The sequence below is a fragment of the Calliphora vicina genome, chromosome 2, assembly GCF_958450345.1.
Source record: "Calliphora vicina chromosome 2, idCalVici1.1, whole genome shotgun sequence".
In the NCBI taxonomy this organism is placed as follows: domain Eukaryota; kingdom Metazoa; phylum Arthropoda; class Insecta; order Diptera; family Calliphoridae; genus Calliphora; species Calliphora vicina.
Genome location: NC_088781.1, coordinates 136808556 through 136823858, shown reverse-complemented (window position 1 = coordinate 136823858; position 15303 = coordinate 136808556). Strand labels below are relative to the sequence as shown.

The following is a 15303-nucleotide window of genomic DNA, read 5'->3' as shown; positions in this document are numbered from 1 at the left end:
AAACAGAAATATTGGTAGCTTAATTAAATGGTTTCATAAAGTTCCTCAATCAAGAACGCGACATTCATTCTCCTTTGAAGTAAAACAATAAAGAAATTCTCTATTTTCCAATATGCCAAGTACGCGACAATAGAACTGCTTCTAGGGCAAGTTATAACTCATACATTTCACCAATGTTTATTTTAGGATAAAAATTAAAATCAATTCTTGTTACAAAAAAAAATGGTGAAAACAAATTTTGGTAACTGTGAATTGACCATCTTTTTAAATTTTTCTCAAGTAACAAATTGTTGCTATTTTCTTCTTTCAGCACAATCATCCTCTATATAATTGTATGTATAATATACATTTTTCAAAATTTGACCTTTGGGTCAAAATTAGGAACATTAGAATTCATTTGAGAGGTATGGTTCCTTCGGCAAAGTTTCTTATTTTGATCCCTAGAGTACGATTTTCCTTGCCACCTGGGCGGTTTTTAAAACGAGCCGCCCTAATGTATTAGCTTGTTGTTTTAAAAAAATAAGACACTTTCGATAGTGAACGCGACATACTTTAAAAATCAAAATAATATGTGATTAGTACATACACAAATTCAAAACCAATACATTCTGATTGAATTTGTACTGATAACAGACAATTATTAAGGTACAAGAACGCGACATTACAACATGAATAAATTCAAGTGATAAATTTTACTATAAATTGAGCTTTGCTAAGGCTCTATCATTAGTCCTATTAATTAATTGTTTATCGAAGGATTTTATAAGAAGCTAAATGTTAAGAAAATCGAACCATAATTGACCGGAGCTCCCATATAAATCCCTTACATGCGAAAATAATCTTTAATTACAAAACTTTCCTTATAAGTAAATAACAGGCATTTGTGTTTAGAATTTATTTTTGTATTACAAATAAATGCATTTTGAATTTAAACACAATTGTAACAAAATTACATAAATAAATTTTAAAATTTCAACAATTCACCACAGCCTTGACATTTAAAACAAAACAACATAACAAAAAACTCAAAATTATAATAAATTAATGAAGTCTGGCGGGCTGCTTGTAAAATCAGTATATTTTCATCTAAGCAATTTGCAGGCAGAAATAAATTAATGGTTGTCAAGTTATTCAATCCTACATAAGCGTATTTATAAAGGGTGTCCCAAAATTCATAAAGGATTTAATGAAAATTTTAATGAAGCAAGTTTACAACTTGATTGCTTTGAATCAGATTGTCGATAAACAAATATATCCACCGTATGGTGCGCCTTTTGGACAAGAGGTACCCAAATCAAAAACCATTGGATTTCTTTCCAATGAGTTCTTTAAATTCCAAGCCTTACTGGCATTAATGGGGGAACAAAACAAAATGGTCATGGAAACTTTTGATAAAAGATTGAAACAAAAGAAGGCTACACTGAATTCCCTATGGATTAAACTTAAAACTTATTTGTAGAGAAATTTGAACTTGGAAAAAATGCAATTGATCGAAATATCTTCAAAATTGCGACATGTTCCTTGCGTACAAGGATTAAATGCACAGACGGACGGAGGGACAGACATTCTTAAATTTATTCAAAGGCGACTGGTAAGGTGAGTACTGGACTAATATTTTTGGCCGTTACAAACATCAGCTCAGACTTAATTTATTCTCCCCACTATGATGTGGTCTAGGGTATAAATAGCAATCAAAAGAAGCTCCTGTTTCCATTTAATTTAAAACTTGCATAACTTTTGGGTCACCCTTTTTAAAATATGTTTGCTTAAACGTTCAAGTGTTGTTGTAAATGTTGGTGGTTCTTTTCGTATAAATCTTTTGTTAAAACTAAATTAGCAAGAATCATAATAAATGTCATTTTCATTAGGTTTTGTTCATTTATTATCAGCAGCAAAAATAAAATAAAAACCTCAATGCCAGGGTATTTTAACTGGTGTCTGTGTCTATATGTTTTAGAGGGTAAAATTGTAAAGTGAATTGGCCTTGCTAAAGGCCTTATTTTGTAGATACAAGGATACCCAGGCGCCTTGAGAAATAATTGCAATTTAAGGCTACGTGTCCTTCCTCTTCGCTACTGGCTAGATGGCTGATAGAAAATTCTACTTGAGGAGGTCTATTAGAAGGTTGTCTGTTCAATGCTTGTAAGGCGACCTGCCTCACTCCTATTAGAGCCCTGAGAAGAAAATTGGAAGTCTGCTGAAAAGGCTTTTTATTTTAATGAGTTTCAAATCTTTTAGAATATCTAAACAGTCCTTTTAGAAGGCCTACAAAGTGAAGCCCTAGCAATTTGTCCCTTTGGATTGTAATACAGTAAATTTGTGTGAGTTTGTCCTTGTCTGTAGTTGGCTAAGGGGTGTGTGTGTGTTAAAGAGAGAAATCTAAACAATTATTTCATGGTGTTTGTGTGAAGAGAGTAAGTCCTGCTGGTTAATGTTTCCTCATCATTTATTTAAATTGTTTAATAAATAAAAATTTTTTATGTAAGTTTTCTTTTCAAGTTCATTATTTTGACGTAAATTGGCGATATTTTTATTTGAAATTGATGTGTTTCATATATTTTTGATTTATCTTGGGATTTTTTCGTTAAAAATAGATTTGAAAGTAAATTAAGTTGTGGATTTTTTTAAATATTATATTCACATAAATGACATTATTAAAATCTAAACAAATATTTTATATTACATTGATGGAAGATTTGAAATTTTCTGACAAATTCATGGAAAGATCAAATGACATTTTTTGTATAATTTGTTGGGTTTTTTTACCATTTTATTAATGGCTTTATTGAAATGAAAAATTTCTGCCAAAGCTGTAGGTACTTAATCAAAAGCATTCTATTTTAAAGTATTGTGTTTCCCAGCATATTACCTTTATTCCAACAATATTGTCATAATCGTTGTCACTTGATATTTCATAATTAAAACTCTTGCTGTTGTCTGTTTTGTTTCCCCTCCCTCAACTTCATGCCAAATGCCATCATTTCCGTGTGTCTGAAGTGTTTTTGTTGTTTTTAAATTTTAATGATTGTTTTTTTTTTTGTATTTTTGTTTTCATTTCGTTTTACAAGGCACAAGAAATGATGTCTATAAAATTAAATTTAAATATCATTAACTCAATTAATGTTTTTTTTCTGTGTTATTTTTCTCTCTCCTTTGTTACCGAGCGAGTGTTTTTAATGTTTTTAAAATACTTAATAATTGTGTTTTATTAACGTTATTAAATGAAAATATGTACAAAATAAAACAGCAATTGAAGTGTAATGAAAAAAAAATACGTTAAAAAAAACAATAAGAGGTTTTTGTGGCTTAAATTTTATTAAATGAAATATTGTTTGGTTATTGTTAAACGTGGGCTTAAGACTTAATTTTGCAATTAAGGGTATTAAGTATTATATAAAGAGAAATAATAACAAAAATATATAGAAAATTGAATTTAAAATAAAATTTGGGTACAAAATGCTTAATAAATACTAAATAGAAATTTAAAAACAAAATGTAAATTTAAGAACTTAATTAAGATTTTGAAATAAAACTGAAATTTTGTTTTACATAAAGACTTTTTTTAAAATATAAAATTTTTGATTTTTTTTTTAAATTTTTTTTTAATACATACATACATTAAAAAAACCTTCAAATAACTTATTTTAATGTTTAGTTGTATATTTTTGTGTTTATTAAAGTCTTGGGTTTTCAAATTATATTAATTCTTCGTTTGAAAGAAAATATTTCCCAAGTTATTAAACATTTATGAAAAATATCTCATAATTAATAACAATCATACGCCTCCAAACAAGAAATTTTTAATTTCAATTTTTAGCTACTTTTGGGGTTAATTTAACAACAAAATTTAATTGATTCTAAAAACAATTTAATACTTAATAAGTTTTTGAAATAAAACTGAAATTTTGTTTTATATAAAGAATTTTTTTAAATGATCAAATTTTTATTTTATTTTTCCAAAAAAAATTTTAATACAAACTTTAAAATAACTTATTTTAATAACTAGTTGTATGTTTTCGGCTTTATTAAAGTCTTGGGTTTTCAAATTATATTAAGTCTTCCTTATGAAGCAAATATTTCCCAAGTTATTAAACATTTATGAAAAATATCTCATAATTAATAACAATCATACGCCTCCAAACAAGAAATTTTTAATTTCCATTTTTAGCTACTTTTGGGGTTAATTTAGCAACAAAATTTATGTGATTCTAAAAAACATTTAATAACTTAATAAGTTTTTGAAATAAAACTGAAATTTAGTTTGACATACAAATTTTTTTTAAAAGATAAAATTTTTTGTTTTATTTTTCAAAAAAAATTTAAAACAAACTTAAAAATAATCTTTCAAATAACTTATTTTAATAATTAATTGTATGTTTTTGGCTTTTTTAAAGTCTTGGGTTTTCAAATTATGTTAATTCTTTGTTAGAAAGCAAATATTTCCCAAGTTATAAAACATTTATGAAAAATATCTCATAATTAATAACAATCATACGCCTCCAAATAAGAAAATTTTAATTTCCATTTTTAGCTACTTTTGGGGTTAATGTAAAACAAAATTTAAGTGATTCTAAAAAAACATTTAATAACTTAATAAGTTTTTGAAATAAAACTGAAATTTTGTTTTGCATAAAGAATTTTTTTTAAATATAAAATTTTTGATTTTTTTTAAAACATTTTTTTTTAATACAAACTTTAAAATAACCTTTCAAATAACTTATTTTAATAATTAATTGTATGTTTTTGGCTTTATTAAAGTCTTGAGTTTTCAAATTATATTATTTCTTCGTTAGAAAGCAAATATTTCCCTAGTTATTAAACATTTATGAAAAATATGTCATAATTAATAACAATCATACGCCTCCAAATAAGAAAATTTTAATTTTAATTTTTAGCTACTTTTGGGGTTAATTTAAAACAAAATTGAAGTGATTCTAAAATCACATTTAAAAACTTAATAAGTTTTTGAAATGAAACTGAAATTAAGTTTTACATAAAGAATTTTTTTAAGATACAATTTTTTTATTTTTTTTTTTTAAATTTTTTTAATACAAACTTTAAAATAACCTTTCAAATAACTTATTTTAATAATTAATTGTATGTTTTTGGCTTTATTAAAGTCTTGAGTTTTCAAATTATATTATTTCTTCGTTAGAAAGCAAATATTTCCCAAGTTATTAAACATTTATGAAAAATATGTCATAATTAATAACAATCATACGCCTCCAAATAAGAAAATTTTAATTTTTAGCTAATTTTGGGGTTAATTTAAAACAAAATTTTAAGTGATTCTAAAAAACATTTAATAACTTAATAAGTTTTTAAAATAAAACTGAAATTTTGTTTTACATACAAATTTTTCTTAAAAGATAAAATTTTTTATTTTATTTTTCAAAAATTCTTTTACAAACTTTAAAAAAACCTTTTAAATAACTTATTTTAATGTTTAGTTGTATATTTTTGTGTTTATTAAAGTCTCGGGTTTTCAAATTATATTAATTCTTCGTTAGAAGGCAATATTTCCCAAGTTATTAAACATTTATGAAAAATATCTCATAATTAATAACAATCATACGCCTCCAAATAAGAAAATTTAAAATTTCCATTTTTAGCTACTTTTGGGGTTAATTTAAAACAAAATTTAAGTGATTCTAAAATCACATTTAAAAACTTAATAAGTTTTTGAAATAAAACTGAAATTTTATTTTACATAAAGAATTTTTTTAAAAGATAATTTTTTTTTTTTTTGAAAATTTTTTTGAATACAAACTTTAAAATAACCTTCCAAATAACATATTTTAATATTTAATTGTATTTTTTTGTCTACATTAAAGTCTTGGCTTTTTAAATTATATTAATTATTCGTTACAATTCATATATATCACAAGTTATCAACCATTAATGAAAAATATGTCAGAATTAATATCAATCATACGCCTGCAAACAAATAATTTTAAATATCCATTTTAAGCTACTTTTGGGGTTAATTTAACAACAAAATTTAAGTGATTCTAAAAACACTTAACAACAAGTCTAAATGTTTAATAAAATTTTAATAAAAAACAACAAAAATATAGTGAGAAATTAAATTTTAAAATAAAATGGAAATTTTTATACAAAATTTAAATATTTCTAGAAAATGTGAAAAAATACTAAAAAAAAAATATTTGTATAAATAAGAAATTTATAAAATTAATTGATATTTTAACAAAACAGAAATTTTGGTTTTAACAAAATTTTTTTTTTGCAAATTTTTAAAATTTTATAGAATATTTTTTTTTTAACAAAGCTTAAAATTAAATTGTAAATGATATCTTTACTATTCAGTTTCAAATATTTTAGTGTTTATTAAAGTCTTGGCTTTTCAGATTGTATTAAATTTTTGTTGTAAATCACATATTTATCCAGAAACAAGCCATTTATAAAAAATACTCCATAATTAATATTAATCATACGTACTCAAACAAGGAAATTTTAATTTCCATTTTTAGCCATATTTTTTGTTAATTTAACAATAAAATTTAAGTGATTTTAAAGACTATATAAAACAATTTTTAAATAACCAAATAAATACAACAAAAATGTTGAAAAAAAAAAATTAATTTTGGCATGAAATTGTTTAGATACAAAATTTAAAAATTTCTACAAAATGAGAAAAAAAATTAAATATAAATTTAAAAGCTTGAAACAAATATAAATTTTGGCTTTAAATATAGAATTTTTGGAAAATTTTTAAAATTTTTTTTTTTAATTTTTAAAATTTTATTTCAAACACACTTCAATATTAAGCTCTAAGTAAAATTTCTACAACTTATTTACATGTTTTTGTGTTTATTGAACACTTGGCTATTCAAATTATATCAATTGTTGGTTACAAATCAATTAGTTATCAAGATATTAGCCTTTAATCAAAACTACCTCAGAATTAATAATAATCATACGCCTCCAAACATGAAAATTTAAAATTAAATTTTTCAGACTGTTTTTGAATTTATTTAATACCAAACTAAAAACAATATAAAAAATACTTAATTTAGTGATTAAATCTTTTATAAAATTTAAATTCTCCCATAAAAGTTTAAACATTTTACCCTAAGAAACAAATTTTACTTTTGGTGATTAAAATTTCTAAACATTTGAGTTAAATACAAATGTTAAAGATTTTAAGCCAATAAATTTTAGCAAAAGCCGGCAAACAAATGATGTGATAAACATTTGCGAAACACTAAAGAGAAATTGCAATAACCCAGTGAAATTTTTTACAAGAAATTCTGAAACTAAATTAAAGATTGTAAGCTATTTTAGTTGCCATAAAATTTTGCTGGTTTATTTTAACAATAAACATAAAATATTTATAAGCCCTTAATTCTTGAAATGCTTAATCTTTTTTAACACAAAGTCTTAGACAAACTCTCTCTCTCTGTCGTCCTCCTATTTAGCCTCCTTTTAGCATTAATTCTACTTTCCTTTCCTATGATAAATTAAAGTAAATTACTTCGATTTGTTAAGTAACACCAGGATTAGTTAGAATTATTTACTAGTAATTTGTTAATGTTTATTATACAAATTACATACCCTTATAAATTTAAACAAACATACAAATCTAAAAAGATTCTTTAATACCCGTCTGAGCTGTGTCAGTTTTTAAGCAAAAATTAATCAATAAATGTTTAAGATTGTTTAAATTTAATTCCATTTAACAAACTTTTGTTTTCAAAAAGAACAAAAAAATACTTGTTTAAAGTGGTTTTTAATACATTTTGATACAATAATTTGGAAATATTTCTGCTGGAAGTCATTAGCAGTGATTTGTTTGCTTAATTTTTTTGGGGGTGGGAGTATTAAAATTTATAATAAGGGTAATTAAATGTAATTAATTGTTAGAGTTGATTGTTTTCTTACACATTTCTCATTTATTTTATTATTTATTTTATAATAGGCTCAATTAGTTAGCCATTGTTTTGCCAAATAAATTAAATTTTTAATTGATGTCAATAATTTCTTTTAAAAACCAAAAAAAAAAAACAATTAAATCAGTTAATTACTGTTAAATGTGGTTAAAAAGCAGATGAAAACCAACTAAACAAACAGGACTAAACTGGTCATCCAGCATTTGATAACAGTTAATGTGATTATTTTCTTCATTTAAAAACTAATAAAGAAATTGAAAAACCTATATAACAAATAAATTAAATATATATAGAAAATTATTATTAATTTTCTTAAAATTTAGCTTTGAATATTTATCAAACGAAATTTTTTTTATTTTCAAAACTTTATATAAATTTTTTAAAAATAGTTTCCTTAAAACTGGTAAATTAGAAATATAGCCTAGTCTGTTTTCTTTGGAAACCAATTTAAATTTTTGAAATCCCTTGGAAAATCAAATAGTTATGGAACATTTTCTCTAAATTCTAACTAATTAATATTAATCATACGCTCCTATATACCAAAATTTTGTATAGCTAAATTTAACTACTTTCAAGTAAAACTTGAAATGTTTTGGTTTTGTGTTAAATATTTTTAAACCGTAAGTTTTTAATAAGCCGCAAATTTGTGTCAAATTTTTAAGATTTGAGGAAGAATTTTGAAATTGAAAAAAATTAAAAAAATATTCCATTAACATTTTCATCGAAATGTTTGCTTTAGTACTTAAATACTTGTACATCAAACAAAAAACCTGTTGTGTTAAGGGACAAATTCTTTTTAAATCTTATAAATCCCTGGGTAAATGAAAAAAAAATTAAGGTTTTTCTGCCATCACATACTAATTAATATTAATCATACGCCATTGTATATCAAAGTGTCTATTAGAACTTTCTTTTAGTTTTACATAACATTTTAAAGGTTACAAGGTTTTGAGAGAATATTGAAAAGGTGAAAAATATTATTTCAGGCTTTAATTCCATTAATTCTTATTAAAAAAATTATGTTCCAGAAAATTTTAAAAAATTGTCAAAAGAGTTTTTTTTTTTGGTTTTAAAAAAATTGTATAAAATTTATCGAATTGTTTTCATTAAAACTTTTAATTTCAAAATAAAGCCTAATCAGTTTCCTTTGTCAATAATTTAATATTTACAAATCTCTTGCATAATACAGAAGTTATAGAGAATTTTCTATAAACACTAACTAATTAATATTAATCATACGCTCCTATATACCAATATGGTTTACAGTAAAATTTAACTAGTTTCAAAAAGATTATGATTTTTTTGATTTTGTTTTAAATATGTTAAACTGTAAGTTTTGAATAAGCAGCAATTTTTTTTTTAATTTTTAAGATTTGAGGAAGAATTTTGAAATTTAAAAAAAAACATTAAAATCTTTTATTCAGTTTTTAAAATTTTCATCGAAATGTTTGCTTTTCTACTTAAATACTTGTAGATAAACCAGAAAACCTGTTGTGTTAAGTATCGAATTCCTTTTAAATCTGACAAATCTTTGGGTCATTAAAAAAATGATTAAGGATTGTCTGCCATCACTTACTAATTAATATTAATCATACGTCATTGTATATCAAAATGTCAATTAGAAATTTAGTTCCACATACAATTATAAAAATTTTAAGGTTTTGAGGGAATAGTTTGAAGGTGATAAATATTACTTTTACTTTCAAAATAAAGCCTAATCAGTTTTCTTTGGCAAATAATTTAATATTTACAAATCCCTTGCATAATACAGAAGTTATGGAGAATGATCTATAAACATTAACTAATTAATATTAATCATACGCTCCTATATAGCAAAATGTTTTATAGTAAAATTTAACTAGTTTCAAAGAGATTATGATATTTTTGATTTTGTTTTATATATTTGTTAATTGTAAATTTTGAAAAAGCAGCAAATTTGTTTAAAAATTTTAAGTTTTGCAGAAAAATTTTTAAATTGAAAAAAAAAATTGCAAATTATTTTATTTTGTTTTTAATTTTTTTTGGAAATAATTGCTTTTTAATTTATTTAGTTGCACATAAAACATAACTCCTGTTTTATTTGTTCGGAATACCTTTTAAATCTTACAAATCCCTGGCTAAATTCAAAAGTTATTAAGGATTTTTTGCCATCACTTATTAATTAATATTAATCATACGCCTCTGTATGCAAAAATATTTTTTAGTAAAAATTTTTTAGTTTTACATTAAATTTTAAAGACTTTTGTTTGGTTTATTATAGCAATGTAATATAAGTTTAAAATTAATTTGAAATTTATTAAAAATTTTAAGGATTTGAGGAACATTTTTAATTATTTACAAAATTTTCAAGAAATTTAAAGAGTGATGAGTTTTCTTTAATTTATTTTAAGAAACTTTGTGAAATACTGTTTTAAATTAAATTAGTTTGAAATCCTTTAAGCCTTCTGTTTTTATCTACCCCATCTGCTTGCTTAGATTACTTCAGTTAATTACCACAATTTGAGTTAATTAAATTGTAAACTTTGTCTTTTTCGAAAAAAACAAAAAATTATTATTAACAGTCTTTTTGTATTCATAGACTTCAGCATAATAAAAGTGAATTTCCGCTTTGAATATTTCATCAGGCATTTAACCTTAAACATTTTATGGACTCGCCATTATAAACAGTTTAATACACATCCACAGTGTTGCGACGACGACACTAAGTAGCACACATTAAATATATAAAATCATTATCATCAGCTGTAGGCTGACATTAAAATTGTTAAGACCAAACACACTCTTATGAAATCCTCAGCAGCAGCAGTTTCCACATGGAGGCATCCACCTTCTAAGGTTGTTTAGCCACATTAAGGCAGCTTCATTTGAAAGAAAGACAGTTGGAAAAATCTGGCTTTTGAAAAGTGTTAGAAACTGAATTAAAAAAGACAGACAAAGAAAATTCAGCACTTTTATATATTTTCTAAACAATTTGACAATTTTTAAGCTGTTTCCTGGCAATATCTATCTTTTTTTAAAAATAATTATTATGAAATCTCCAAATCAAAAACTGAAAACTTTTGCCAGGTCAGTAAAATTAAAAAATTTAAATTCTCCATCTCTGTCACAGTATATTTCCAAGAGATCAGAAAAAATTCTAAGTAAAGCTACAAAAAAAACCTTTAAACATCAACAACAGCAATGTGGTAGATGTTGATAACAAAACACTGACACTTGACAAAGATTAAGAGTGTTATAAAAAACGTGTAAGAAATGAAGGCGAGACAAAAAACACCAGAGAGCAAGAAAAATGGCAGCAAAGGTGTAAAAAAAGACCAGCACTTGAATAAGAGACAATAAATACTGGTTTATTTGACAAGCTGTGAGAATAAAAGACAGACATGGACATAAATATTTTGCACAAAATTGTACAAAACTTAAATTCTACAATACAAAAATTGAAATTTTAGAAGCAAATTAAAACTTAAGTAACAAATAGAGAAACTTCAACAAAATCTAAAATTTTTTTGTCAGGATACATTTTACAAATATTTAAATGTTTAATATTTATTAAAAGAATCTAATAATGATACTAAATCAAAGGTTTTAGTTTAAACAATAAAATTTTTTTTTTTAAATTTTCCTAAAATCTTTAAAATTTTTGCTAAACTTCTAGCTCATTTAAAACTTACAACTCATTTATACAATAAACCATACAAAAATCTTTAAAATTTTATAAAAAACTAAACAAATTTTACTAATAAAAAATTTTGTATACGAAGTCGTATGATTAATATTAATTAGTAAGTGATTGCAGAAAATCTTCAATAACTTTTTCATTTATTAAGGGATTTGTAAGATTTAAAAGGATTTAAAAACAGAAAATAACAGAGTTTGTTTCCTATATACAAGTCTACCAGTATTAGAACAAGTATATTAAATGAAAATGGAAATTAAAAAAATATTGCAAATATTTTTTTCAATTACAAAATTTTTAACAAATTTTATGCTTATTAAAAACTTATGATTAACTTAATAGATCTAAGGATCTATTTAAAATTAGATAAATTCACCTATAAAAAATGTTGGTCTAAAGAAGCATATGATTAATATTAATTAGGCAGAGTTTTCAGAAAATCATCAATAACTTCTTAATTTACCAAGGGATTTTTAAGATTTGAAAGGAATTCGAAGCAAAACACAACAAGATTTGATTCCTATCTACAATTATATTAGAAATAAGCCAATAATTCTGAAATAAATTGGAAAACAAAAAAATATTGCAAATATTTTTTTTTAATTACAAAATTTTTCCCTAAATATTAACAATTTTAAATAAATTTGATTCTTATTAAAAACTTAAGGCTGTAGAATATTGTAAATAAAATTAAAACATTTCAAGATCTATTTAAAATTAGATAAAATCCCCTGTAAACAATTTTGGTCTAAAGGAGCGTATGATTTATATTAATTAATCATACGCTCACAAAATCCTCAATAATTTTTTAATTTACCAAGGGATTTATAAGATTTATAAGGAATTCCAAACAACACACAACAGATTTGCTTTACTATCTACAAGTATACTAGTACTAATGTAATCATTTTGAAAAAAACTTTAAAATAAAAAAATATTGCAAATACTTTTTTCATTCAAAAATTGTTTCTTCATATTTTAAAAATGTTAAACAAATTTTATGCTTATTAAAAACTTAAGGCATCAAAATAGTTTAAACAAACTAAAACCATTGCAAAATCTATTTAAAATTACTTAAATTCCACTATAAAACATTTTGGTATAAAGGAGCGTATGATTAATATTAATAAGGCAGAGTTTTCGGAAAATCCTAAATAACTTTTTCATTTACCAAAAGATTTCTAAGATTTCAAAAGGATTCGAAAGAAAACCAATTACGCTCAATTTCTTAATAATAATTTTTGTAAGGACTATCTACACAAATTTTATAACATTTTTTGGAAACAAAAAATTGTTTGAAATTTGCTAAAATTTTAATAAAATTCATATTAATTTGCTATTTATCTAGTAAATAAAAATGCAAAAATATTTGGCATGAAATTTTGCAAATTTTAAATTCTATAACATTAAAATTTTAGAACCAAATTGCAACTTTAGTATCAAATGGACATTTTGGAACAGAAATAAAAATTTTAGTAAAAAATATAAATTGCTTAGGTTTCTTAAAAATAAGCTTGATTGATACTTATTATGAATAATGTTGTTTAATAAGAATTCATTATGGAACCAAACTTAAGTTGTTTTAATTGAAATTAAACTTAAAGTAATAAAAAGTTTTTTAAACATTTTTCTTGCTCACAAATTTCTTACAAATCCTTAATTTTTGCTACAAACTTGTGGCTCATTTAATACCTTAAACTCATTAATATAATAAACTAAACAAAAATCTTTAAAATTTTATTTAAGACTAAACAAAAATTACGTAACGAAATGTTTCATTATAAAGGCGTATGATTAATATTAAATAGTAAGTAATTGCAGAAAATCCCTTAAAAGTTTTTTGTTTACCAAGGTATCTGTAAGATTTAAATTAAATTCGAACCGTAATACAACAGGCTTTGTTTATTACATACAAGTATGGAAAGGCTAAAGCAAACATTTCGTACAAAATTTAAAAATATAAAAATATTCCAAATTTGTTTTTCAATTAAAATTTTTTTTTTCAATTTCAAATTTTTTATAAAATTTTAACTATTTAACAAAATTTGCAGGTTCTTAAACATTCTCCATTTTAGGATATTTGAGACAAAATAATAAAATTTATGTTCTTCTTTAGACTAGTAAAATTTGACTATAAAATATTTTGGTATAGAGGAGCGTATGATTAATATTAATTAGTTAAAGTTTATAGAAAATTCACCATAACTTGTTTATTTTGCAAGGGATTTGAAAATATTAAATAGTTTGCAAAATAAAACCTATTAGGCTATATTTTTAAGGTATAACTTTTAAGGAAAACATTTCGAAAAAATTTATAAAATTTTTTGAATACAAAATTAATTCGTTTGAAAATTTTTTAAAATTTTATAAAACATAATTTTTTAATATGATTCCATAAGGGAATGCAAACATTAAATAATATTTTTCACCTTCACAATATTCCTTCAAAACCTTAAATCCTTTAAAATTGTATCTAGAACTAAAGGAAATTTCTAATAGATATTTTGATATACAATGTCGTATGATTAATATTAATTAAAGGTGGCACAAAATCCTTTATAACTTCTTTATTTACCCAGGGATTTGTATGATTTAAGGGAAATTTCAACCAGAACACAACAGCGTTTGTTTATTATATACAAAAATAAAAAACTCAAGCAAAAATTTTGAAACAAAAAAATATATATTTTTTTTTTCAATTTCAAATTTTTTTCTCAAATCTTAAAAATTTTAAAAAAATTTCCTGTTTATTAAAAATCTACAGCCTTAAAATATTTAAAACAATATAAAAAAAATTTATATTCTTTTTAAAACTAGTTAAATTTCACTAGAAGAAATGTTGGTATAAGGGAGCGTATGATTAATATTAATTAGTTATAGTTTATATAAAAATCTTCATAACTTTTTCAAATTTCCAAATATTGGAAAAATTTAAATACTATTTCAAAGTGAACTTAATAGGCTATATTTCCTAGTAGCAGGATTTGCAGAAACTGTTAAGACAAGTTTTATTTATTTTTTTGAATACAGAAAATAATTCGTTAGAAAAATGTATAAAATTTTCTAAAACTTAATATTAATAAACACTTTATTTATTTGCTATAATTATATAGCAGATAAAGAATTTTATTTCTTTATTAAATATATGTCTATATTCCGGTATATGATTTTAACGGCTGCCTACTTTTGTCTGCATTTAAGTAATACATCCTCTATTTAGTTGTTAAAACATGTAAAGTACAATACAAAACTGAAATTTTAATACATTTGTCCCAAAAATCTTGTCTACATTTCTTTTACCTCCAGAAAAACCCAAAACGTCATCATATTTCCTGATAAATGATGACTTAATTTGAAAATATATGTAAATTCTCACAGCTTAAAAAAAAATTTTCCTCAAACTAAAATTTGTTTAGGTCTACACTTTTGTGTAAATATTTCCCGCTCTGTTTGATTTTCTGTTACATTACCATTTCTTTGTGTAATTTGAACGAAAAAGAATGAAAGCACATGAAAGACAGGCCACAAAATTCCTGGAAATTTATTTTCAAAAAAAGAAAAAATGTTTAATATTGATGGTGTAAAGAAATTCTTTAGAAAATATATGAGTGTGTTTAGGCTTCATGTTAATTTTATTAATGCCTTGTAAACATTATTTTGCTTGTTTTTTTTTGTTTATCAAGTTATAAATTTAATTTATCTTTTTGAAAAAATCTG

General features: G+C 23.0%; 2 protein-coding genes across 2 annotated transcripts in view; one reads left to right on the top strand and one right to left on the bottom strand.

Annotated features, from left to right (window-relative positions):
* Nucleotides 1–15303, bottom strand: part of LOC135950898 (uncharacterized) — a 315472-nt gene that overhangs the window by 261388 nt on the left and 38781 nt on the right. The gene's annotated exons all lie outside the window — the stretch shown is intronic.
* Nucleotides 1–15303, top strand: part of LOC135951308 (uncharacterized) — a 106161-nt gene that overhangs the window by 55998 nt on the left and 34860 nt on the right. The gene's annotated exons all lie outside the window — the stretch shown is intronic.